The sequence below is a fragment of the Pongo pygmaeus genome, chromosome 17 (assembly GCF_028885625.2).
Source record: "Pongo pygmaeus isolate AG05252 chromosome 17, NHGRI_mPonPyg2-v2.0_pri, whole genome shotgun sequence".
NCBI lineage: Eukaryota > Metazoa > Chordata > Mammalia > Primates > Hominidae > Pongo > Pongo pygmaeus.
In genome coordinates, this window is record NC_072390.2 from 79,933,699 (window position 1) to 79,945,446 (window position 11,748).

The following is an 11,748-nucleotide window of genomic DNA, read 5'->3' on the forward strand; positions in this document are numbered from 1 at the left end:
TGCAAGGAAGCTTTCTCTTTTGTGTATTCACACAACAATGAATATAAAAGATAGTATCATTACTGCACTGAAGATATAGATACCCGACTTCCCAGGTCCAGATAATAGTGGTGTTGGGGATAAGGTGGAATCCTTTCAGTGGGAGAGACTTCCTCTTAACAAATAGGATTCTGGGTAATTTGGGATCACCATGATTAATGAGAAGGTCTGGAGAGAAGGCCATGAGATTTTCCAGATGTGCCAGAAAGTGAAACTCTATTTTGGGGATAGAGATATGCCAGATGTGGAAGAAGGTTGATAACAGATCCAGCATCCATGAAGATGATTTCCTTTAGGAATGCTATAAATTCTGAAACATTTATTATGAAGTCTTTTTCCCCTCCTACACTGTATTAGGTTAATTGGAGAGCAAGAGGATTAGTAGAGGCAGCATGGTGTCTAGTTGGGCCTTAGAGTGGCTTCTATTCTCAAAGAGGACAAAAGAGGTGTTTCCCTGGAGAAGGCAGTTTGCCAGAACAGTAGAAAAGAAGAGAAAAATTAATGCTCCTGTGCCCACACACAACATCATGTTACTTATTGTACACTTGAGAAAAAAACAGCTTTAAGTCTTCTAGGGATTCACATGTGTAGGTCCTGATATCATCCTGTCATGGCTGTGGGGACTCATAAAAAACTGTTTTACCCCAGACAGGTGTACCCACCTAGTGATTCCCTAAAATCTAACAGAAGTGGGGGTATCTAACAATACTTTATTAGTCCATTCTCATGCTGCTAATAAAGACATACCTGAGACTGGGTAATTTATAAAGCAATGAGGTTTAATTGACTCACCATTGAGCATGGTTGGGGAGGCCTTGGGAAAATTACAATTATGTTAGAAGGGGAAGCATGCATGTCCTTCTTCACATTGCAGCAGCATGGATAAGTGATGAAGTGCTGACCAAAAGGGGGAAAAGCCCCTTTATGAAACCATTAGATCTTGTGAGAACTCACTTACTCTCACAAGAACAGCATGCAGGCAACTGCCCCTGATTCAATTACCTCCCATCAGGGCCCTCCCACTACCCATGGGGATTAGGGGAACTACGGATGAGATTTGTGTGGGGACACAGCCAAATAATATCAAATAGTTTACAGGAGCCTTTCCAATTTGGTTGTACTTGATCCTCCGGGGATTTTTCTTTCCACGTTTTATTAAGGCAAATTCTTGTGGAAGGAGCCAACACTTTATTTCCATAGTATTGAAGGGCCTTTGGAGCCTGGCCTAAATTTTAAAAGTCGGCAGAGTGAGGAATGTCAGAATGACTATTTCTATCAAGATCTGAATTAGTTTTTCAGGATTTCATAGCTAGTTAAATGTTATAGGTGTATTAGTCCTTTCTCATGCTGCTAATAAAGACATACCCAAGACTGGGAATTTATAAAAAAAAGAGGTTTAATTAACTCACAGTTCTGCATGGCTGGGGAGGCCTCAGAAGACTTATGATCATGGTGGAATGCACATTTTCACAGGGTGGCAGGAGAGAGAATGAGTGCCCAGCGAATGGGGAAGCCCCTTATAAAACAATCAGATCTCGTGAGAACTCACTCACTATCACAAGAACAACATGGAGGAAACAGCCCCATGATTCAATTATCTTAACCTGGTCCCTCCAACGACACGTGGGCATTGTGGGAACTATAATTCAAGATGAGATTTGGGTAAAAATACAGCAAAACCATATCACTAGAGCAGATGAATATGGGGGGAAAGCAGGCATTCATTAGCCATTAAAACCTTTAAAAGCAACATAAGTATCAAAACCAAAAGTCAAAAATAAGGTTACATATCAAGAGAAACCAAGAGTATAGAATCAAGTAATACTGAAAAAAAAATTGCTTTTATATACCTCTAAGATAAAATATTTCAGCATCAGACCATAACAACAGTTATAGCAGAAGGAGAGAAAAATATAAAAGCTGACAATAATGCTGAAGGAGAGAGTTATTATCTCAGACCTTCTACAAAGGGAAAAAGTTCTGAAAGCAACAAGACACAACAATTGAACTTTTAGATATGAATCAGAGAAATGTTAAAAGAAACAGATTATAGAATTGAAAACTGAATGATACCTTAAAAATCTTGTTTTAATATGAAGACTATTCTTTTTTTTTTTTTTTTTTTTTGAGATGGAGTTTCACTTTTCTCACCCAGGCTGGAGTGCAATGGTGTGATTTTGGCTCACTGAAACCTCTGTCTCCCAGGTTCAAGCAATTCTCCTGCCTCAGCCTCCCAAGTAGCTGGAATTACAGGCACCCATCACCATGCCCAACTAATTTTTTGTATTTTTAGTAGTGATGGGGATTCACCACGTTGGCCAGGCTAGTCTCAAACTCCTGACCTCATTTGATCCGTCTGTCTCGCTTCCCAAAGTGCTGGGATTACAGGCATGAACCACCACACCTGGCCCAAAAACTATTATTTAGAAAGAATATTATAAATAATTTTCTTTTAATTACATTGATTTCCTTCATAAGATCCCCTTCATAGACCTTACTATCATGTACACAGGCTATCTATGACGTACTTGGACTTTTTCACTTGCCCTCTACCAGCTCTTTTTAAAGAAACTAGTCATTTTATTCTAGGATAAGAATTTATCATAAAATATTATTTCTCATATAAAATTGCTCTTCATATCTTTTGTTACTAAAAATATCTTTATATCTATAATTTTCTTCACATCTCCCTTCACATTTCATGAGACTCATTACACAGATTTATGATTTCAAATCAAACAAAATGGTCACCTTTAAGGATCCATTCCATTCACATGCATTCAACTCTTTCTCTTTCAAAAGTTTTATTTAGACCACCTCTGAGAACCCAGATACTATGCAAAGCTAGTTACCATTCAAAGGTGTTTTAAACATTCACACTAACAAATTCAGACTAGTCCCTTTACCCACATATTACCAAGTCATATACACTTGCTTATTTGTTTAGTTTATCAGTGCCTTTTAGATGTAAGCCAATTTGACAGTATACACAATGTATGTATCTATACATATTCACATAATATCTATACACATTACCCAAATAAAGTGAACCATACAAGATAATTGGATTCAAGTTATTCACAAAATTGGTATGTGTCAACTTGGCTAAACTTTGTTTTCCCTAATAGGTGTGGGAGACAGGGAAAAGCAGAGAAGGGGATCCCATAGTACCAAATAAAGAGTGGAAGGGTAAAACCACATTGCTTAAGGGGAGACCGTGATGGCCCTGAGACATCAAAGAATCTGTCCAACGGCAGAGACACTCAGATAAAGTGTTTGGGCCACTTGTCTGCTGCGTCAGGAAGGTGTCCTTCAGGTCAGGAGTTCAGGACCCCAGTAAATGCAGCTCATTGAATGGCAAGTGAAAGAAGGTTAGCTGTAGTATTGTTGGGCAGAGTTTTTTTTTTCTCTTACTAAGAACGGTTAGGACATTCTCATTGCCAGTGGCCCTCTGACTCACAGTAGGCACACTGATTCTGGTCCAGGGGGCAGTGAGTTTGAGGCTTTCAACTGAGCAACCTGGACATAGGTCTCAAGACACTTCCTCGGTACAGGTAACCCAGAGATGGGGAAGGGGCTTAAAGCAGCTGCTAACAACTACACTTTTGGCTATTTCCCTGTTTCCTCAACTCTGTCTCTATTGTTCTAAACTCCAAAGGCCATGTTTCAGGGTGGGCTGATAGGGGTTTGAGGACCCACTGCTGTGTTTTGTAGCTTCCTCCTAATGTCAGGGGCAGATTGAGTAATAAAATGTATGCCCAGGAGGTTGTTTGGGTCTGCATTAGTATATTTCCTGAGTGCCCCCAATAAATGGCCTTGAAATAGAGTGGGATTTTTGGCTCTCCCCTGAGTTACTTCTCTACTATTTTTATAATTAGCTTAATCTCACACTTTAAAAAATATTTTCTATTTAAAAAGTTGCTATGTGGTTTCTGCACTCAAATCTTGGGAAACCCCATTGGTTATCCCATTGAGGGTCCATACTTGGAACTGCATCTCCCCCAACGTGATAACTGGCATGGCCTTTGTTACATGCAGCCACTCCATCTGCAGATTCATGGGTGGCACTCAGAATTCTCCTCTTCTCCTCCACAGCACAGCAAGTCATGCCAAGTTAAATCTAAGAACATGTCAGCTTAACAAACTCCTCTATAAACTTCCCTGGATTATCTGAAAACCTGCCAAATTTGTCTGTGAAAAACACCAAATCAGATATAGAAAATGGCACATGTACTCTTAAGTTTTCATCTCCATCAGCTACCTCCCACAATGTACAAGGTTTGATTTTAGGTGCTGATATGGAGCCCCATTCTTGATGGTACAGTCTGGGCTTACTTCCTTGGGCAACAGGGGTATAGTCTGTGGCTATTTGGATAAAAGGGAAGTGTGCCTAATGACCCTGGGGTGGAATCTTGGATTAGATAACTGGGAGTACTCCCCCTTAGAACTGGGTGACTGAAGAGTCTCTGAGGAGGATATGAGCCTTCTAGGAACAGCATCATGGGAGGATCCCGTAGAAACACCTTCTCAGTGCCTAAAAGTAACATGAGTCAGTAAAGGGCAATACAAGGTTTACATAAGGGACCTCTACTCCTTTCCCTTCTTTATTACAGATTAAGTTCAATTGCAAACACTATTATGATGTAAAGAACCATTCTTAGGCCTAATTTTTGATCTCTCAATTTGTATTACACTGAAAAGGTGTTGGTATAGAAAATGAGTTTCTTTTTCTTTGAGCAGATTTGAATTTGCTCCAATTGCCTAAAAGACACTCTAGTGGCAAGTCCTCTGGAATGCTCACCATTGTCCCCATGTCTAACAGGAATCTTTACCAGGAATTGAAATTTTTAAGGTCTAACAAGAGGAAAAGCAACTGGGCTCTTGTTATTTTTTTCTGTTTATATGTTTACCTCCTGTAGAGAAGGTATAAGTACAGGTAGCAAAGTGTTAGACAAACGGAGTGTGAGATACAAGCAGGCAGTAGCGTATAGTGCTCGCTGGTGAGCAAAATGCAACAAAAGGAATATTTTTACCTAGCGAAGTATAAAAGGAAAAGTGAAAATAAAGTGACAGGACCCTAGGGCAGCAAACAGACAAAGGCAAGAGTAAAATTTCCCTGGAGTTGGCCTGGAACCTACAATCCTAGAAGGAATGCTAAGGTTGAAAACCCCGGAGCATCCGGGGGCTGCCAATGATGCCAAGTGCCAAAAAGCCTGGATTACCCAAGTGCTGGACAACTAGAGTTCCCACACCACATGCCGAAACCCTGGAGTATCCAGGGGCAACCAATGGTGAAAACCCTGTGGGTTTCAGCATTTTCAACCCTGAGGGGCAGGCAATAGCATACCCTAAAGGCCTGATTGGGGTGACAGAACAATGTGATTCTGACATCCCAGAGTCAACACAACAGCGACCTCACAACCAAATGTCCTGCTTTAAATAATTACCCAAATACAGTTAGCTAGGAGCTAAAGCAAAACAAAACAACAAAACAAAAGAAAACATGCTGAAAACAAAACATTTCAGAGCAAAAAATGAAATAAAATAAAATGACTGATGGAAAAAAATGAAATGGCATTTAAAAAAAGACTGAGAGAAGAGGAAAAAGGATATATTATAGTTGGTCAGGTATGCTAAAGGGGACTTTGAATTGATTACCTGGCCAAAGGCCTTATTTTCTGGCTCACCCAATGTTGATGCAAGGAGGGTCAGTGGGGACACTCACCCATCTGCTGGAGTCAAATGGAGATGACTGGTTTGTAACTGGGCCCCTGGCTTGAGTGAGTTTGGCTTCCACAAGGGAACTCGTGTATACTTTTGCAACTAGCTGGCCAGAGTGCTGTGTCTCACATGAGATTATACTGTGGCTGCTCACCATTATCCCTGCTCCACTGCATGTCAGCAAGTATGACAGCTCTTAAAAGAGCCTCGGTTACTGTTTCAGCTCTGCAGGGTTAGAAGATCTTTATTGTTAAAGTCACTATCTCTTGACATCTACCTGTCAGATTTCCATCTCCGTTTCTTGCCATCGAGCTGACTGTCATCTCACTGTGCCGATCACTATCTTGCCAACTCACTGATGGCTGTCTCACCATCTTGTCATCTTTCCCCATCTCTCACTATATTTGTCCCTTTAGGGTTGCCACAATGATGTAGCTGGGCAAGTGATCCTCATAATTGGTAATTAGTCCAGGAGAATTTTTGGCTTTACCCAAGAAATAATTCAAGAGTAAGGTGGCAGCGTTAAACAGCAATCATTTATTGAACCAGATCTGCTCCTTGCCCAGCGGAGCCAACTCATAGCCAGTGTGCCCAGAGCCACACTTGTGGGCTGTTGGCTAGCTCTATGTATACCCATTTTTATCCACTATTACTTACTTGCAAATTAAGGGTAGGTTAATGCCAATTAAGGGGCAGATTTTTCAGAACTTTCTAGGAAAGTGGCAGTAACTTTCAGGTCATTTACATGGAAAGAAGAGGTAACTTCCAGATCATTGGTGTGACACACACATTGTCATGGCACTGGCTGGGGAGGGGGGGCAGGGGGGAGTGTCTTATGCTAATGAGCAATTAGGGCAGCTAGGGATTGCTTTCATCATCAGCTGCTGTTTGGGTGACTTTTTTCACTACATTTTATCAGAATTAGGAAATAAGTCCTGCCAGTTTCCTACCAGCTTAATGGTAAAAAACCATTAATCTGGTCAGATAAAATTCTCTACTTAATTTGCATGTTTTGACAGATTTGTAGAGAATTGTTTTGCTTTCCAGGAATTTCTTCCAATTGGGCCAGAATTGCATTGTATTTGTCTGTTACTCTTGATATAAATTTGGTTGGGATTGTAATAATCTATAATTTTCCTTCCCAATAAGTTGAATTTTTTGCTGAAGTTTTGTTTGGCAATTGTAAGACAATCCCAGGAAGTGCTTTTAGAGAAAATAGACCATATTTTTTAAAAACCTGTGTTTTTAGAAATGCTAAATATATTACTGAAATCGATGTTTCTATATTATTTTTTAAATAAGAGTTATTTATGTCACGTAACATGAACCAATTGTTATACATATTATACCTAAGCTTATGCTTAAAACTCTAAAAAGTCTGATTTTCTGTGTCATATGAGAGAGACACTGAGGCCTTAAGAAATTACATGTATTATCCAAGTGCAAGTAATAATTCAGTTGTGTTAATCTGATAAACAGGTCATTTATGGTCTTTACTCAGACTTCCTTTGTTTCATGAGTAGCTGAGTTTACATGACAACTAATGAATACTTAATACCTAATATTAAATACTCTAATTTAGATAATATAGCCAGAGCTTTTTTCTTTGAAATATCCATGATACAGGCTACATCATTCAGTTCTTGGAGCTATTTACATTACTTTTAATAAGCAGAGTATTGATGTCACTGAGATAAGTTCCAATTGCTGTTTTTATTTTTTCCAGGCTTACTGTCATTTTGTTGAGCCTTTGAAAGATTTTAGTTAGGTAAGTTGATTTGTTAATTATTGTCATCCTTTAATATTTGTGTAGTTTGTATCATTCTGTTTCTTTTCTTTTCTGTCCCGGGGATTATGTTTATTTTTCCATAACATCTTTCAGCTTATTCTTTTCAAATTTTGTTCTTCTATGACATAAAAATTTGAACTTTTCTGTGAGGTCTTCGTCCTTGACAAGAGGGCAGATGAGATTTTAAACTTGGCCAGTTTTTATTGGCATCTGCCATCTCAACACAGAAATACAAAATCAAGAAGCTTTGTTGTTGTTCTAAGTTAACTTTATTTTGTCTTTTTTCCCACGGCTAATAAATACAAATGTTGCTTACTGTGAGCTGGGGAAAAAAAAAAGAAAAGAGGAGACTGGTGCTGTTGGTGGGGTAGTCTTTGTGATGTGGCTGCCTGGAAACTAGAAAACATACATATTCTTCCTACCTCTTCAATTGGCTAACCAGGATCTTAAAGTAGTCAATTAAACACTCTGGCCTAATATTTCTTTATAGGAAAAAATGATAGAGGCTGCTTAGATTATTTGGAGGTCCCTTCTAGTTTAAAACACACACACACACACACGCACACACACACACACACACACCCCAGTTGCATTTCTGGCATGTGGAGCTCTGTGACATTAAGCTGGAAACTATAGAACACAAAATACAATGTATTGGGAGCAGGACATTAAACCAGATGGAGTAGGGGGTTGAGTCTGATCCAATGAGGCAAGGACTTCAGTGACAAATCTCATGATTTTACTATAAAGGCCAGATAATAATTAAGGGTTTTGAAATGTACATACACAAAAAAAAGAGAGAAGGAAAAGGATAGTTTACTCTTTCAGCAGTGTGGTATAATTAAATGAGAAGCAACTAGATACAAAAAGAACAGTAAGGTCATTGCATTTTATATGTAAAAGCCTTCATAAACTTGATATCTAATGATTTAGGGCATTTCTTGGGCAGATAATAAACAATTTTGAATAAGTGATGAGGAATATTATCTAATCAAAGAGCACCAGGCCCTTTAGAAAATCATGAGTTGTATAAGAATCTACTTCAAGGAACCTTCTTTAAGAACTGGGCTCTCACACACCCAGTTAAATCCCTTTAATAATATTTATGTGAAGAAATCTTTCTACCTCTGTATCCTATTCTCCCACCAATAATAGGCAATTATGGCATGACAAATCAACTGGGAAAAATGGGCCAAACAGTATTCTCTCCTAGGAATGTAGACTACAAAAAAGGACTTTCGTTGTTTTATTTTGGGCAATTAAGCTACAGGAAAATATAGCCTTTCTTTCTTTCTTTTTTCTTTTTTTTTTTGGTTCATTTGCAGCAGGAAATAAATATTACCTGGATAAAACAAGACAAAATTGGGACTTAACTCAGCAGAGTGTCACGCTAAAATTAAAAATTACAAATCCAGTATCCAAAGCATTGAAAAGCACTGCAATACTTTAATACCAGTTTTAGGCAGAGACCTGACAAAAAAAGGTTTTCACTGTATAAAAAATTTATAGACTTACTAATAACCTCATTTCCACACTCTCTCCCAAAAGTAACACTCCCCATGTCCATAGCTAAAATCAATCCTCCTTCCTCTCCTTGTATCACTGTCCAAAATGATTTTGTGTCATGAGGCTGTCACTCCATTATTAATTATTTCCTCTCCAGTAACATTCATTTGTAAAATGATCAGTTTCTCAAGATTACTTCAAATTTTTCTATCCCCCTCCCACCCACAAGGGAAGCTCTACAGGTTAACGAGTTGACAAAGTGTATTTTTATTTCACTAGGTTGCAGCAAGAGAAGAAGGGATAGGTATTAAAGCAGCCAGTACAGAAAACTCTAATAATGTACTAAATTTGTTTTACCTGACCCTCAGAGAAAAACTTGGTCTAGGTTGAGGTTATAATAAAGCAGACGAGAGGCCATAAGACTTAAGAAAGAGAGAAAGAAACTCATTTTGTTTATAATGCTAATCTCATACTTTTTTTTTACTTTTCTGACGTCCAGGTACACATCTATGCTTCGGAAGAAGGAGACACACTGGATTTCTAATGCAATCTCGACCCTTCCTGTCTCATTGTTCACATTTAATCAAGAGACGCTCAGTTACTCATAAGTTTTAAAAAGTTGCAGTACACAGAAACAGTATAAAAGTTCATCTCTTAAAAATGAAGAGAGGCAAGTAATTTATCAGCTATAGCAATTATTCCCCAAATTAAAATAAACTATTATCTTCACTTGAATGAAGGAAAAATACAATTAAAACTTAGAATAACAGGAGATGAAAAAATGGTGTCATGTAGATGACTGTGTCTTAAGCATTTCTCATCTGTATTTCAGAGCAAATGTTTTATAAAAATCACATTTATGAGACAGCTTGACTTCAAAAATAAATATAAATATAACATAAATATAAGCATAACAATAACCACTAATTATTTTTAAATGCTTTCCTGATACTTGAAAATGCAAGAAATTTTACGTTAAATGCTTATTTTTTACATTATGAGAATAGAACATGCTATTATATGGCATATATAATATTTATATGATATTAATTACATAGTATATATATTGCTTATATACTTAATTAAAAATGTAACTTTCATGGAAACATATTTGTTATAAAACTATTCCTTCTGATTTTTTTAAATGTTTTTCACTTGAGGGAATTTATACACATATTTAAGGCTAAATAGACTAGTAGTTAGGTGACGTTAGTCCCAGATCAAGCCATGTAGCTTGTTTTCCATATATAAAATGAAGTAATATGTATGTATACATGCCTATATTTGGCAGGGATATTGTGAGAATAAAATGAACTTTCCCTATGAGATTCTGAGTGCTAGAAAGAGATGATTAATGTATTTGCTGCAGAATTTAAACAAGTAACATTGAGCAGAGGTTGGTGACCAATCACATGGAAACAGGTGCATTAAGAACCATTTATCTAGTGAATTTAAAAAAGTTAATACACTTTCACCTGCAAATTGATTTTTAGGGACACTTGTATGTTCAAATAATTATCAGCTCATTAAACAACTTTGTGATAACAGAAAAACTTTGGCTAAAACCTGAATAATAATTTACAAGAGAGTCACTAAGTCCACTGTTGTTTATTCATATAATGCCACGCTACGCAGTCAGCAAAAAAAGAAAATGTAGACCTGGGTTTACAAATGTGCATAGATTTTCCCAATATACTATTAAGTCATAAAAAGAAGTTCCAAAGTAAAAGTGTGATATTTTGTTTATATATATATATACACACACACACACATATATACACACATATATATACACACACATATACATACACATATATATACACACACACATATATATTTTATATATATATATATACACACACACATATACACATATAAAGAGAACATAATTAAATATATAAAGGACATGCCTGGAAAGCATTCCGGATGTGAGGTGTGAGGAGGGGTTTCTGATCTTATATGGTAAAATGATAATTTAATCTTATTTATAATGCCTATATTTTTAACCAGAAAATGTATGCATGATTAACTTAAATTATAAAATACATATTTTTTTAAAAGAGAAGTGTGTAAACATTAACTGTGCAAAATGCCAAAAGGCAAGTCAAAATAAAAAAGAAGAAAGGAAACGTGCTCAAATGAATGAGGACAATTCTTTCACAGGGAGAAAAGCTACAAAGGGGTTTTCTGAAGAGAGAGGGAAAAGTAGTCATATTAGCATTCAAGGGAGAGTGAGAAAAATGTGTCAGAAGTATAAATTTTAAAGAAAAGAGATGGCATGGCACTTGGAAAGACTTGAAAGATCACTTGAGAAAACACTAGCAAGATAAATTTTGGTCAAAATCATGGAATGAGCTAAATAAAGAATGTGTATCCCCACTGTATTTGTCTGCTAGGGCTACCCTAATAAAATACCACTGACTGGGTGGCTTAAACAACAGAAATTTATTTTTCACAGTTCTGGAGGTGGAGAAGTCCAAGATGAAAGTGCTGGCAAGATGAACGTGCTGGAGGTGGAGAAGTCCAAGATGAACATGCTGTGTCCTCATATGACCTCCCTGTGCACTCAAACTCCTTGTGTCTTCTTGTTTTTTACATAAGGACACCAGCCCTGTTGGATTAAAGCTCCCACCTTATAACCTTGTTTAACCTTAATTTCCTTCTTAAAAGTGCTATCTTCAAAAACAGTCACA

General features: G+C 37.3%; 1 long non-coding RNA gene across 1 annotated transcript in view; it reads left to right on the forward strand.

Moving 5' to 3' along the window:
• Nucleotides 1-9,719, forward strand: part of LOC129018850 (uncharacterized) — a 41,225-nt gene extending 31,506 nt beyond the window's left edge. Inside the window, exons 4-5 of the long non-coding RNA XR_008495438.1 lie at nt 7,487-7,528; nt 9,555-9,719. This is a non-coding gene — a long non-coding RNA (uncharacterized LOC129018850). The remainder of the gene's footprint in view (nt 1-7,486; nt 7,529-9,554) is intronic.
• The last annotated feature ends 2,029 nt before the right edge of the window (nt 9,720-11,748 follow it).